Source organism: Hypanus sabinus, chromosome 10 (assembly GCF_030144855.1).
Source record: "Hypanus sabinus isolate sHypSab1 chromosome 10, sHypSab1.hap1, whole genome shotgun sequence".
Classification (NCBI taxonomy): Eukaryota; Metazoa; Chordata; class Chondrichthyes; order Myliobatiformes; family Dasyatidae; genus Hypanus; species Hypanus sabinus.
The window spans coordinates 144067574-144082011 of record NC_082715.1 but is presented as its reverse complement, the minus strand read 5'-3'; the positions used below and the strand labels follow the sequence as shown (position 1 = coordinate 144082011).

General features: G+C 44.0%; 1 protein-coding gene across 1 annotated transcript in view; it reads left to right on the top strand.

Annotated features, from left to right (window-relative positions):
- The window catches only part of LOC132401195 (sialate:O-sulfotransferase 2-like), a 470540-nt gene that overhangs the window by 419287 nt on the left and 36815 nt on the right, over positions 1 to 14438 (top strand). The gene's annotated exons all lie outside the window — the stretch shown is intronic.

Below are 14438 nucleotides of genomic sequence, written 5' to 3'. Positions count from 1 at the left end.
TCTAGCGCGTTCCCCGGAAAGGAGCTCCAAATCCACCAGACAAACAAGACCAAAAACTAAAGCTACAAGACGTTCACAAAACCACATAGTTACAACAGTGCAAACAATAGCATAATTGATAAAAAAAAAACAGACTATGGGCACAGTAAAAATAGTCCAAAGATTTTAAGAGACTAAGTTCAAAAGAAGTCACCACACAGTTGCCACAAGTCCCCAGGGTCCCAATAGACTCGCCATCCCATGCCGGCGGCAGAAGGAAATACCCCCACTATGGACTTCCACGACACTACCCGACTCAGCCTCGCAGACACAGCACACAATGAAAGCTCCGTCGAACCCAGCCTTGCAGATTCTCATTTGCCCACAATGCTCAGCAGAACAACACAGACTACATCAAGCAACAAAGAAACAACATCAAAAACAAGCCCCATTCCTCCCTCCCACCCACACACATACTTTAACCCCAAGACAGGCACCTAGCCTTCAGCATCCAGTGAACATGGCTCGGGCTTGCAGATATTAGTCTTTGAACTCCCCAGCGAACTTACAGAGATTGAGGGACAAGAGGGAATCTCATTGAACCATATAGAATTCTTACAGGATCCATCAGGCTGGAGACAGGGATAGTGCATCCCATCCTGATGTGGGAACACAGGGGTCAAAGTCAAAGAATGAGGCAGGTCCATTCGATTCTGAAAAGGGAGAGTTATCTTCATGCAAAGGGCCATGGACTTTGGAATCCTCTACACCAGAGATTTGTAGCGATTCAGGCATTGAGTTCATTGAGAAAAGGTTTTTGGCCATTGAGGAAAGCTGAAGATACTGAGACAGGGCAAGCAAATGCTGCAGGTAGATCAACCAGGAATCTGATAAATGATGGGATAGGATAGGAGGGCTGAATAGCCCAGTCTTGCTCCTTGTTCTTATATTCGCAATGCTGAAATCACTGCTTTCAAATGCATCCAAATGCTATTGAAATCAATGAGATTATAACATTTTAAATTTTATTAAAATTTGATTAAAATAACCTTAATTATGAAATAATTTAATTAAATCCAATTAATTAAAGAAATAGAAATAACTCACTATTTTATCTGGCACAGCAATGCCTCACCCTGAAAATGAATGGAATTGATGTTCCATGCAGCATTCCTGAATTAATTAAAAAATAATCCAAAAACTGGGACACTTCAAAACCACATGTTTTATTAAAAGTTGATTTTGACCAGTCGGAGTCAGGCAGCGTTAGATGAAGTGTGAGTTTTATGAGTGTCAGAGGCAGCTCACCCATTATTAATTTATTTCAATGCAAACGGTGATCACTTACAGGTTAATGATTGTGGTTTATCGCCTGTCAAGTGATCCATGGTTATTTATGGAGCTATCCACTCATATAAACACAAAGGGCTCTTTTCAGCTTACCTCCATTAATAACTAAAGAGCGGACTAGACTAGTTCTTCAGCAGACGGGATAAGAATTCTTTAGTGAAGTGAAATGGTATAAATCCCTCCATCACCCTCCAAGCAGTCAATTGCCATCTACTGTCTCTGTTGTCCACTGTCTGTGTTTCAGATCCTGATCTGGAATAAAGTCTGTGATTATAGTGTGAATCATTTACATCAGATACTGACAAACAAGCAAAGACAGGTTAGTTTACCAAACACAGTCCATTCTCCTGGCAGAAACAGTCACCTCATAGCATGGCCTCATCTCATTAACCCTTTGGAATGTGGGAGGAAACCAGAGCACCCAGAGGAGATCAACGCGGTCACGGGGAGAATATACAAACTCCTTGTAGACAGCAGCAGGAATCGGACCCCTATCTGTGATTGCTGGCGCTGTAATGGCGTTATACACTACGCTATTATACCAGATGGGCAGCAAATCGTTTGGCATGGACCTATGGACTGAATGGCCTATTTGTATGTGCCTTCACTGCATCCATCCATTCATGGAGTCTGCAGATGCTGGAATCTGGAGCAGCCTACAATGTGCTGGAAAAGGATCCCAGCAGGTCAGGCAGCATCTGTGGAGGGAAATGGGTAATCGGTATTTCGGGCTGAGACCTTTCAGTCAGGGTGAAGATTTTGAGTGTTGATCTATCCAGTCATAACATCAGAGTCTAATATCATGCGACTCACTTATCTTAGTGAAAAGAGTCCGTCCAAATAATCGTTTTTGGATGTCAGTGACATTCAGAGATATTCAGAATTATTGATACATTTGACAGCTGGTAAATCCATGGGGTCTGATACACTCAACAACCAATATTTTTACCATTTGCTCTGCAATCCCAGTTTTCAGTGAGAAACTGGACAGTCAACTCAAAAGTACAAAGTATATCTGTTATCAAAGTGTGTATAAAATATACAAGCTTGAGATTCATGTTAATTGATCCTCATCAACACCATTCATTACAATATTGTGGAGGTATGGTCACTGTATAGCCACTGCCAGGATAATGAATGCCAGTGTGTTCTGACCACTTATTGTCGTAGGATATTAATGGAAGTTCTGCAGTTTATCAGTTTAACAATTCCAAAGCAGCCTACTGCTTGAAGATAATTGCTAATCCTGCTGCAATTTATCCTCTCATTATCACTTTTAACCGTGGAATTTTTCACTTTGCAAAAGCAGTCAAAATTACTCATGCAAAAACATCATGCTACACCGAGAGAAAACTGTCTTAAACACATTTCAGTAATATCCAGTTAGTTGCAGTGTAGAGCACTACGTATCCGTGCGGCTAAAATGTTTGAGGTTCTCTTCATCGGTTGTCTATTCTTGATGGTCTATTGGGTGACAGTGGTTTCAGGGGGTGAGACGAATATATACATAGAAAGGTGCTGGGAAAAGGGCAGCAACAACATGAAGGATCCCACCCGCCCTGCTTATGGATGGTTTGTCAGGAGCAGGCCACGTGGTACCCACACCAGGATCACACACCAAAACAGTTATTTTCTCCAATCAGTGAGGCTGATCAACACCTCCACCCACTAACCCACCCCTCCACACCCCCAACCACCACTATTTCATCATTTCCCATCAGTCACCTTATGCACAGACACCCCTGTGCCTAGCATCTCTTTATGGACACACAATCAATCATAGAAGCTGCTAAATGTATTTATATTGATTGTGTTTTTATTATTATTGTGTTCTTTATCTTACTGTGTTTTTTGTGCTGCTTCAAATTAGGAGTAACGATTATTGTGATCTCCTTTACACTTGTATACTGGAAATGACATCAAACAATCTTAACTCATGAACCTTGCGAAGGCTTCTCAACCTCTGCATATCCCATCTCACTTTGTCCTGAGCACTCACCTATTTGCCCATTGATCGCAGAAATTGTCGGCAATGTGAGGCACCTTGTCCTCTCTACATTATTGAGGTGATATACAAACACAAGTTGTTGTTGGTGCACACAGGCCGTCTCCATGTCATGTCATTTCAAATGTCACCGAGATGCAACACTGAGCGGCATAGGAAGTCATTCCTGCCCGTGGCCATCAAACTTTACAACTCCTCCCTCGGAGTGCCAGACACCCTGAGCCAATAGGCTGGTCCTGGACTAATTTCCACTTGACATAACTTACCTATTATTATTTAATTATTTGTGGTTTTATATTGCTATATTTCTACACTATTCTTGGTCGGTGCGACTGTAACAAAAACCAATTTTCCTCGGAATCAATAAAGTATGTCTGTCTGTCTATATGTCAATAAGCTACTTTGTCCATATGTTAGAAAATGCACAAAATCACTGAATACAGTCATCATTCCTCCACAATATTGTCAGGGATGGTGTTGATGAAGGCCAGCTAACATGAATATTTGTTTATTGTCTCCACCTGCCTTGTAAGAAAGAGATATTTATTTATTTACTGCTTTTATCTGGAGTAACAGCACAAACGGTCCTGGCAGCCCAATGAGCCATGCCACCCAGTAATCCACCTCTTTAACACTCGCTTAATCACAGGACTATTCACAATGCCCGATGACCCTACTCACTGCTGTGTTGTTGGACTGCTGGGGGGGAACCAGTCAGTAACGAGGAGAACGTACAAACTCCCGACTGATGGCATCAGATTTGACCTCCGAGCTCTGATGACCTGAGCTGTAATAGTGTCGCACTAACTGCTGCGTTACCATGGGAATTGAAGATCTGGGTGTCGCCCACACCCAGCGGCCAGTTTCAATGGTCTATTCGTATTAGTGCATGTTGTATTGAGTAACCATCTAAAGAAGAGATTGAATATCGATTTCCAAAGCAAATCTCTTTAAGTGGCCTCTCATGGTAAAATCAGAAGCCCGTGTTTCTGTTCCTTTAAGATGCATTGGTGCCTGATTCCTGTGGGGATGTGACATGCAAGACTGGCTCCAATTTGAGTTTAATAATATTAGTGGGAACTCATTCATATGAACAGAGTGTGCACAAGACTGGCGTTTGTAAGCCAGGGAAGGCCTGGAGGAAAAATCCAACTTCACTTAGTGCACAGTGAGATCCCACTATTGACGTTGCAATAATGGGCAGTAGGAGCAATGTATAAACTCAAGAGGTTCTGCGGATGCTGGAAATCCAGAGCAAGACATGCAAAATGCTGGAGGAACGGCAGGTCAGGCAACATCTATGGAGAAGAATGAACAATCGGTGATTCAGCTAGAACAGGGATCCTCAACCTGTGGTCCAGGAACTCCTTGCTTAATAGTATTGGTCCACGAGGAGCCCCTGAGCTAGAGCAATGGCTCGACTTGTGAAAGGGCTGCGACCCTGGAGAGTGTTGTTAGTAAGTTGAGATGGCCATTTGAAAGGCATCATGGGAGTTTTGGCCCTGTGTATTTGGAGAGTGGGGAATGTGATTTACGTCACAGGATTTTGTGTACTGTGTATTCGGAGAGTGGAGAATGTGATTTACATCACGGGAGTTTTGGCCCTGTGTATTTGGAGAGTGGGGAATGTGATTTACATCACAAGAGTTTGTGTACAGTGTATTCGGAGAGTGGGGAATGTGATTTACATCACAAGAGTTTATGTACTGTGTATTCGGAGAGTGGAGAATGTGATTTACATCACAGGAGTTTTGGTCCTGTGTATTTGGAGAGTGGGGAATGTGATTTACATCACAGGAGTTTGTGTACTGTGTATTCGGAGAGTGGGGAATTTGATTTACATCGCAGGAGTTTTGGTCCTGTGTATTTGGAGAGTGGGGAATGTGATTTACGTCACAGGATTTTGTGTACTGTGTATTCGGAGAGTGGAGAATGTGATTTACATCACAGGAGTTTTGGTCCTGTGTATTTGGAGAGTGGGGAATGTGATTTACATCACAAGAGTTTGTGTACAGTGTATTCGGAGAGTGGGGAATGTGATTTACATCACAAGAGTTTATGTACTGTGTATTCGGAGAGTGGAGAATGTGATTTACATCACAGGAGTTTTGGTCCTGTGTATTTGGAGAGTGGGGAATGTGATTTACATCACAGGAGTTTGTGTACTGTGTATTCGGAGAGTGGGGAATATGATTTACATCGCAGGAGTTTTGGTCCTGTGTATTTGGAGAGTGGGGAATGTGATTTACGTCACAGGATTTTGTGTACTGTGTATTCGGAGAGTGGAGAATGTGATTTACATCACAGGAGTTTTGGTCCCGTGTATACGGAGAGTGGGGAATGTGATTTACATCACAGGAGTTTGTGTACTGTGTATTCGGAGAGTGGGCAATGTGATTTACATTGCAGGAGTTTTGGTCCTGTGTATTCGGAGAGTGGGGAATGTGATTTACATCACAGGAGTTCTGGTCCTGTGTATTTGGAGAGCGGGGAATGTGATTTACGTCACAGGATTTTGTGTACTGTGTATTCGGAGAGTGGAGAATGTGATTTACATCACGGGAGTTTTGGTCCTGTGTATTTGGAGAGTGGGGATTGTGATTTACGTCACAGGATTTTGTGTACTGTGTATTCGGAGAGTGGAGAATGTGATTTACATACCAGGACTTTTGGTCCTGTGTATACAGAGAGTGGAGAATGTGATTTACATCACAGGAGTTTGTGTACTGTGTATTCGGTGAGTGGGGAATGTGACTTACATCCCATGAGTTTTGGTCCCGTGTATATGGAGAGTGGGGAATGTGATTTACATCACAGGAGTTTTGGTCCTGTGTATTTGGAGAGTGGGGAATGTGATTTACGTCACAGGAGTTTGTGTACTGTGTATTTGGAGAGTGGAGAATGTGATTTACATCACAGGAGTTTTGGTCCTGTGTATTTGGAGAGTGGGGAATGTGATTTACATCACAGGAGTTTTGGTCCTGTGTATTTGGAGAGTGGGGAATGTGTTTACATCACAGGAGTTTTGGTCCTGTGTATTTGGAGAGTGGGGAATGTGATTTACGTCACAGGAGTTTGTGTACTGTGTATTCGGAAAGTGGAGAATGTGATTTACATCACAGGAGTTTTGGTCCTGTGTATTTGGAGAGTGGGGAATGTGATTTACATCACAGGAGTTTTGGTCCTGTGTATTTGGAGAGTGGGGAATGTGATTTACGTCACAGGAGTTTGTGTACTGTGTATTCGGAGAGTGGAGAATGTGATTTACATCACAGGAGTTTTGGTCCTGTGTATTTGGAGAGTGGGGAATGTGATTTATGTCACAGGATTTTGTGTACTGTGTATTCAGAGAGTGGGGAATATGATTTACATCACGAGAGTTTGTGTACTGTGTATTCAGAGAGTGGGGAATGTGATTTACATCACTGGAGTTTTGGTCCTGTGTATTTGGAGAGTGGGGAATGTGTTTACATCACAGGAGTTTTGGTCCTGTGTATTCGGAGAGTGGGGAATGTGCTTTACATCACAGGAGTTTTGGTCCTGTGTATTTGGAGAGTGGGGATTGTGATTTACATCACAGGAGTTTTGGTCCTGTGTACTCGGAGAGTGGGGAATGTGATTTACATCACGGGAGTTTTGGTCCTGTGTATTTGGAGAGTGGGGAATGTGATTTACATCACAGGATTTTGTGTACTGTGTATTCGGAGAGTGGAGAATGTGATTTACATCACAGGAGTTTTGGTCCCGTGTATACGGAGAGTGGGGAATGTGATTTACATCACAGGAGTTTGTGTACTGTGTATTCGGAGAGTGGGGAATGTGATTTACATCACGAGAGTTTGTGTACTGTGTATTCGGAGAGTGGGGAATGTGATTTACATCACAGGAGTTTTGGCCCTGTGTATTTGGAGAGTGGGGAATGTGATTTACATCACAGGAGTTTTGGTCCTGTGTATTTGGAGAGTGGGGAATGTGATTTACATCACAGGAGTTTGTGTACTGTGTAGTCGGAGAGTGGAGAATGTGATTTACATCACAGGAGTTTTGCTCCTGTGTATTCGGAGAGTGGAGAATGTGATTTACATCACAGGAGTTTGTGTACTGTGTATTCGGAGAGTGGAGAATGTGATTTACATCACAGGAGTTTTGGTCCTGTGTATTCAGAGAGTAGGCAATGTGATTTACATCACAGGAGTTTGTGTACTGTGTATTTGGGGAGTGGAGAATGTGATTTACATCACAGAAGTTTTGGTCCTGTGTATTTGGAGAGTGGGGAATGTGATTTACATCACAGGAGTTTTGGTCCTGTGTATTCGGAGACAGTGATGAGTGATTTACATCACAGGAGTTTGTGTACTGTGTATTCGGAGAGTGGGGAATGTGATTTAGATCACAGGAGTTCGGGTCCTGTATATTCGGATGCAGTGATGAGTGATTTACAATAACAAAAAATAGCATCGTAAATCAAAGATGTACCCCAAATGATGATTGATGTCACAGGAAGCATTGATAAATTGTGCATTTCATGATGGAGGAATATCAGTAAGCTGGTCTTTGGGGAAGGAGTTGATGGATTGTAGCTGTCCAGGACACTGACAATAGGAACCAAACAGGGAGATTCCTTGTGAATATTAAGCCCACAGGTTATATTGCATTTCTGTGTTTCCATAAGTCACAGAAGGGAGACCATTTGGCCCACTGAATGATGCCAGCAATATCGTTCCCTGTAACCCTTGTCCCCACGTTCACATCCCTCTTGCACAGGACAGAGTGACCAATTGATCCACGTGCTGGATGAAACTGGAGCTCCGAGGGAAACCCACGCAGTCACAGGGGGAGCTCTGTCAGCACTGAAGGCTCAGCATCACCCGTCGTGCCGTCTCTCTCTGGCGAGACAAACGACGTGCTGGAGGAATCCAACAGGCCAGGCAGCGTCGATGGAAACGAGTAGACAGTCGACATGTCGGGCCGAGACCCTTCTTCAGGACTGAGGGGGGGGGGGAAGATGCCTGAATTAAAATGTGGGGGGAGGGAAGGAGGCTAGCTGGAAGGTGAGAGGTGAAGCCAGGTGGGTGGAAAAGGCCAAGGGCTGGAGAAGAAGGAATCCGATGGGAGAGGAGAGTGGACCATGGGGGAAAGGGAAAGAGGAGGGGACCCGGGGTTGCTGAGGAGAAGAAAAAGGTCTGAGTGGGGAATAGAGGAAGAGGGGTGGGGGTGAATTTTGTTCACCAGAAGGAGAAATCAATATTCATACCATCAGGTTGGAAGATACCCAGGTGGGTTGTCTCATCTTGACATATGTTGCAAAATTCAGTTTTTTCCAGCAGCAGTAGAATGCAAGTCATAAAGTTTAGCCACGATAGTGTAGTAGTTAACATGGTGCCATTACAGCTCGGGGTGTCGCAGTTGGCAGCAACGCCGGCGTCCACCCCAGGGAGTTTGTATTTCCTCCCTGTGGAATGTGTGGATTTCATCCGGGTACTCCGGTTTCCTCTCACAGTCCAGAGATGTACCGGTTAGCAGCTCATTGTAAACAAGTGGGAGGGGCAGAACAGGCGGGATTGTTCTGAAAAGCCAGAATACACTTGCTGGGCCCCTCCTAAGCCTTGATCGTGAAACTACCAGATGGTTTACAAGTGTCCTTTGGGGAAGAGAATCTATCATTCACTCTGGTCAGAGGTCCTGATCCAGTGCTATACTGCGCCATGTTCTATGTTACAGATTACAGATCAGCTTCATTTGCCACAAAACATCGAAACATACGGTGACAAAGCATCGTTTGCGTCGATGACCAAGACAGAAGGTGATGCGCTGGGGACAGCCCGCAAGTGTTACCGTGCTTCCGGCACCAGCAAAGCACGTCCATACCTTACTGACCCTAGTTCAGAGCAACTAAGGGCGGAGAAACACCGGCATTGTCATTGTTGTCCAGAACCTGGGAGTGAAGAAACTGAAAAACAAACATGAAAATTGGTTAGTGGGATTGACATCAACCTTAAAGCATCTTCAGCCAATAATTACAGTTTTATTAATCAGGTTCAAAGTTCAAGGTCAAAGTAAGAAGAAGCGAAGAAAGCACAACGGTGCCTCTACTTCCTCAGGAGTCTGCAGAGGATCGGCATGTTATCGAAAATCTTGGCAAACTTCTGTAGATATATGGTGGAAAGTGTGCTGACTGGCTGCATTTCGGCCTGGTATGGATCGCCAATGCCTTTGAGCAGAAAATCCTACAGAAGTTAGTGAATTCGGCCCAGTTCATCATGGGTGAAACCTTCCCAACCACTGAGCACGTCTACACGAAGCATTGCCGTAGAAAAGCAGCATCCAACAGGAGAGATCCGCACCACCCAGGCCATGCTCGTTTCTCAGGTAGAAGGTACAAGTGCCCCAGGACTCGTAGCACCTGGTTCAAGAACAGTTACTACCCCTCAACCATCGGGTTCCTGATAAAAAGGGGATAACTACACTCATTTAAGGGCTCTTAACTTGTAATTTCAAGCTCATTATTTATTGCCATTTATTTATATCTGCATTTGCACAGTTTGTTTAGTTTACAGTTACTGTTGTATAAATAGATTTGCTAAGTATGCCCGCAGAAAAAGAATCTCAGGGTTGTGTGTGGTGACATGATTGTACTCTGATAATAAATTTACCTTGAACCGTTTATCATCAAGTTTGTAAGTATCACCCCATACTACCGTGAGATTCATTTTCTTGTGGGCAATCACAGTAGAATAAGAAATTCAATAGCTTCAGTAAAAAACTACACACAAAGTCTGACAAATAATCAATGTGCAAAGGAACCAAAAATTAATAATAAATTGCAGCCTAATAATATTGAGAACATGACTTGTGGAGTCCTTGAAAGTGAGTCTGTGGGTTGTGGAATCAGTTGAGTGTTGAGGTGAGTGAAGTTATCCACTCTGGTTAGAACTGAGGTTGAAGTTACTTGGGGTAAACACAGACTGATCAAAGGAGACAATGTGACGCTGGATTCCTCATTAACTGGCTGGCATTCAGTAATGGATATCATGACCTAGTCAGATTCTTTGGAGTTTTGTTTTCAATACGTTTCAGGATCAGGGAGAAATCTTTGCATAAATTTCCCTCAGTGGAGCAGAGTGTGGAAGGGCGGTTCAAACCTGATCTGTAGGATTAATGAGCAACCTGACCTTTCCGAGGCCAGCGGTCAAGTTCTTGATGTTAGCAAAAGCATCTGCAGATTAAAAATGTGTAAAGTTCTGCTCACGTTTGGCTTCCTAACTCTAAAAGATCTTGTACTCCTGCAATGAGTCTTTGTTTTCTATGACTCAGCCAGGAATGCACTTTAGAAATGCTTCATTGGTTGTAGATGTTGGAGCATTGTGATAGGTTCTATGTAAGTGTACCGTACAGTTTCAGTATGTGTCTATGGGTGGTGTTCACTGACACTCCAAAACCATTCACACTGGAGTCTCATCCAGGGTGGTCTTCTGCTGTAGCCTACCTTCTCCAAGATTTGACAGGTTGTGCATTCAGAGATATTCTTCTGTTATAACACGTGGTTATTTACGTTACTGTCACCTTCCCGTCAGCTTGAACCAGTCTGGTCATCGTTCTCTTACCTCTCTCATTAATGTAAAGGGGGTTTCTTTTTTTCTTTGTTACTGTTGGGAAAGGGTTTCCTTTTGTTAACTAGCAGGAATGCTAATTTACTGATAACGAGAATGGTATTCCTTTGTAAACCAAATGGGGATTAATGTTCTTTCTTCTGAGTCTGTAAGCTTTTGTCGACGGGCTTTTGGGCAGATTGGCGCGAGGGGGTCGAGAGAGAGGATGCAATGCTCTAAGCTGGGCGAGGATCGGACCCCAAAGGGGGGTCCGAGGCCGGGAGATTCTCCGAGGAGGGGGGGGAGGGGATGAAGCTAGATGTGTTTGATTGACCACTCGGAGGGTCCTGAGCTGTTTGGAGAGTCGAGGAGTTCGGAGGGGATCGAATGGTGGCCAGAAGACTTCAGTAATTGAGCTCCAGCGGTTGTGCACGAAGTGGTTTGGACTTTGATAAGTTTGGCGCCTTTTCTTTAATTTTCTCTTCATATATACTGTATCGTTATTAATCACTTAGTTATAGTAACCTTTATAAATTGTACTCATTTAATCGCATATGGTGTACTGTCTGGTTTTGGACGAGGCGGGGACATCACACAGCATCCACACCAGCTGATTACCCAGTCTGGCGGGGCCGAAGGCTGCTCCCCCTAGACAAGAACGAGCTGAGCGAGCCTGAGGCGACCCAGGGAGTTACATTAACAAGGCATTTTTGCCCAGGAAACTGCCGTTCAGGTCCCTTTTAAATCTTTTCTCTCACATATTAAAGCTACTCTCTAGTTTTTGATTCCCCAACTCCGGGCAAGAGATTGTACATTCACTCTATCAATGCTCCACGTGGTTTTGTACACCTTGATAAAGTCACCCCTCAGTCTCCTACGTTACAAGGAAATCCTAGCCTGCCCAACCTCTCCCTATGGAGAAAAACATGATTTAAGATTAAAAGGTTTGTTTTATTTGTCAATTACATCAAAACATAGAGTGAAAAAGGATTGTGTTGGGCAGCCCACAAGGGTTGACAGGCTTCCAGCACCAACATAGCATGTCAACAACTCACTAACACTAAAGGAATGTCTTCTGTCTGTGGGAGGCAACTAGAGCACCAGAGGAAACCCGCACAACGGGGAGAACCTTCAAACTCCTTCCAGACAGTGGCAGGAAGTGAACCCAGATCTTCCGTCTGGCATTGTAAACGTTGTGTAACCATTATGTTAACCTGCTGTAGCTCAGGCCCTCAGATCCCGGCAACAACGCAAGTGTAGGATAGTGGACAAAAGTTACCGACAGGGGCCTCACAAGGATACAGAGCAATGCGAGCTGAGTCTCGTACATGGGGGGAAGTCCCAAGACTTCATTGTAATAAGATTGCGAATGGGTCAACTTGCTTTCACAATAGCAGATACACATTATGTAAGTTTTCTGTATTTTGAGATGACTATTTGAAAGTCAGAGAACCACTGGAATGCACAAAGAGAATTTGCATACAAAATGAGTAGCAGTTTATTATAATTTCTTTAATCCTGTAAACGGCACATCAAAAGAGATTTCCCATCAGTCATCTGCTTTCAGTGTATTGTAACCAAATCTAGACTGCTGAAATGAAAGTTGAAATATTTGTGCAGTACCTTAACAGACTTGGTAGCCACTTTACTAAATACTTCCAAAGCCTACTAAAATGGCCAGTGAATGCTATAGCCAATTCGCTTCAAGATTTGAAGCAAGATTCAGATGTAAGTAATAAAATGGCCAGTAAGTGTATTTCCCAGCTCTTTATTCAAGGTATGGAAAGACCAAGGGATCTTTCTTGTCATTCATTAAACAGAGCCACAGGTCTCTAGTCCGTCCACCTGAACATGGACGTTAAACTATAGTTTAACACACACAAAATTCCAGATGAACTCAGCAGGTCAGGCAGAATTTATGGAAAGGAATAAGCAGTCAATGTTTTGGGATGAAACCCTTTATCGTGATTCCTGATGAAGGGTCTCAGCCCAAAACATCAGATGTTCATTCCCATCCATAGATGCTGCCTGACCTGTTGAATTCTTCCAGCATTTTGTGTGCGTTGCCTGGATTTCCAGTATCTGCAGAATCTCTTGTGTTTTGACCACGGCTTAATATCTCATATGAAACTAAAAAATCATAGCATTGCCTTAATACTTATAGATGCTGGCAGTTTATCTCTTGCCTCCAAATCTAAAGATTGTGCATTTAGCTAGACCATTGAATTTAACAATGTCGATTCAATTGCCAGGGCAGTGCCTAGACGTGCATGTTCCTTGGGGCTGAGACGTCTCCCTCAGTGGATACAGAAGATCCTATCACTGTATGTTGAGCAGGGGCAATAGATTTATTCCGTGGCTCCTGTGTAATGTGACTGAGACTATCTGTTCACTGTACAAAGGAGTAGAAGCTGGCAGATAAGAGGTGAGTCCAGGTGAGAGTAGGGGAGGGAGGGATGAAGTGAGAAGCTGGGATGTGAGAGGTTGGAGGGGTAAAGGGCTGAAGAAGAAGGAATTTGATAACAGAGGACGATGGACCATGGGAGAAAGGGAAGGAGGAGATAACCAGAGGGAGGTGATGGGCAGGTGAGGAAAAAAGGAGGGGTGAGAGGGTAACCAGAAAGAGGAATGGAAAAGGGAAGGGGAAGGAGGAGAAATTACTGGATGTTGGAGGAATCGATACCCAAGCATCGGGATGGAAGCTACCCATACAGAATATGCTCTTCCAACCTGAACGTGGCCTCTTTGTGGCAGCAGAGAAGGCCGTGGACTGACATGTTGGAATGCGAATGGGAAATCAAGGTGTAATGACTCTATTTTCAGGCAGTCTCACAGTCTGAGCTCAGGTACAAAGATTGGCCAACAGGGCTCCCTGTGGTTCAGTGAGCCAGGGTAAACCAGGAACTGATAGGGGGAAAGAGTACGGTGGCAGAGTGGTTAGTGCAATTACTTTACAACACCACCCATCACTGATCGGGGCTCGATTCCCTCCCTGACTGTAATACTAAGAGTGGATCAGTAGTGTAGTGGTTAGAACTATAGTGTTACAGTACACTGATCACTGATTGGGACTCGATTCCCTCCCTGACTGTAATACTAAGAGTGGATCAGTAGTGTAGTGGTTAGAACTATGGTGTTACAGTACACCGATCACTGATCGGGGCTCGATTCCCTCCCTGACTGTAATACTGAGAGTGGATCAGTAGTGTAGTGGTTAGAACTATAGTGTTACAGTGCACTGATCACTGATCGGGGGTCGATTCCCTCCATTGCCTGTAATACTAAGAGTGGATCAGCAGTGTAGTGTTACAGTACACTGATCACTGATCGGGATTCGATTCCCTCCCTGACTGTAATACTAAGAGTGGCTCAGTAGTGTAGTTGTTAGAACTATCGTGTTACAGTGCACTGATCACTGATCGGGGCTCGATTCCCTCCTCATGACTCGTGGCTTCCCTCCAGGTGCTCTGGTTTCCTGCTGTGGACAGGCTGTGTTGGCCCTGGAAGCATGGTGA